Genomic DNA, 1,261 nt, shown 5'->3' with positions numbered 1-1,261 from the left:
TCCCCCCCCCCCCCCCCCCCCCCCAAAAAAAAAAATATTTTAAAAACCAACAAAATACCCAAAAAGATGAAAAGTGACGGCAGTAAAATAAGATAATACAAGCAAAAAGAACAGAAAAGAACAGAAAAGAACAGAAAAAAAGATAAAATATGTTCACGTTGTGTGCCATAATTATAATGCAGACTACTGACCTGATAGGAGAATCAAAAGGAATCCGTGCAGAGGTAGAACTCCGTGGTGACGTATGGTCAGCCACAAAATTACTGAAAATCTTGGCTGATGGTGTTGGACGATCGAAATATCCGAAACGAAATTGTCTCAGTTCTCTGGCTCGTTCGGGGCTGCTATATATCCGGAGGGACCTGTCACTGTCGACAGAGACGTGGATTGAGAAACGCGCACACCCCGCTAAACAATATATAGAACGGGTCTATGACATTAAGCCTATTGTGTACCATTGGCCAGAGAGATTTTATGTATAGCGTTTATGTTACTAACGTGAAAACTTACAAAATGAATAGTCTAGTCAAACGAGGATATAATTAGCACTCCTATTTCGAAGGAAATAAAATATCGAGACTTCCTAATTAAGCCTGGAATTTATACTAGAAATATACAATTGCACAATTGATTAACTTACACAATTTTGTACCTATCAGAGCGATTTTTATTCGAATTTTAGTATTTTTTTCGGTCGAGTGCAGTTTTGGTGACGGTGGTTTTAAAAAAAATCTGCAAGTGATTAGTTTAGTCCTTAATTTTTTCCTGTCGATTAAACTCGTAGCCCAGTTGTGTGTGTGTGCGCGTGTGCGTGTGTGTGAGTGTGCACCCCCCTCACACGACTAAAACACAGCGGTGTTTCCTTCAGCTTGCCCCGGCAGCAGGCACGAGAGGTGTGCGCGCGTGTGTGTGTGTGAGCACGAACAGCTCGGGTAAGCACCTTGTGAGTGAACACAGGCAGAAATCTCTTCTATGCCTACCCTACCCACAAATCTCGCCGGCCGGTTGGTTGGACGAATGGATGGAGGGAGGGATGGATGGAGGAGTCGCTCGTTCTTCTCCACGTCCTTCCTTCCACCCGTGCTCACGTTGTCGTGAATATTGCTCACGCGCACACTCACGCAACACACACTCACACTCACACACACACTCACAATCACACACACACACGCAACACATACTCACACACACACACACGCGCGCGCTGTGGTGGTGGTAGTGGCAGGGGTAGTTAGATGATAGCGCGGATTGGGAGGGGGGG

The 1,261-nt window shown here is 45.2% G+C and overlaps 1 protein-coding gene across 1 annotated transcript in view; it reads right to left on the bottom strand.

The window, feature by feature from the left end:
* Nucleotides 1-943, bottom strand: part of LOC101852563 (twitchin) — a gene marked incomplete in the record, with an annotated part of 226,069 nt that extends 225,126 nt beyond the window's left edge. The window contains 2 exon segments of the mRNA XM_013086125.2: nucleotides 192-368; nucleotides 641-943.
* Nucleotides 944-1,261: the final 318 nt, after the last annotated feature.

The sequence above is a fragment of the Aplysia californica genome, unplaced genomic scaffold (genome assembly GCF_000002075.1).
Source record: "Aplysia californica isolate F4 #8 unplaced genomic scaffold, AplCal3.0 scaffold00437, whole genome shotgun sequence".
Taxonomy (NCBI): Eukaryota; Metazoa; Mollusca; class Gastropoda; order Aplysiida; family Aplysiidae; genus Aplysia; species Aplysia californica.
The sequence above is the reverse complement of the archived record's forward strand: the minus strand, read 5'-3'. Positions and strand labels throughout refer to the sequence as shown.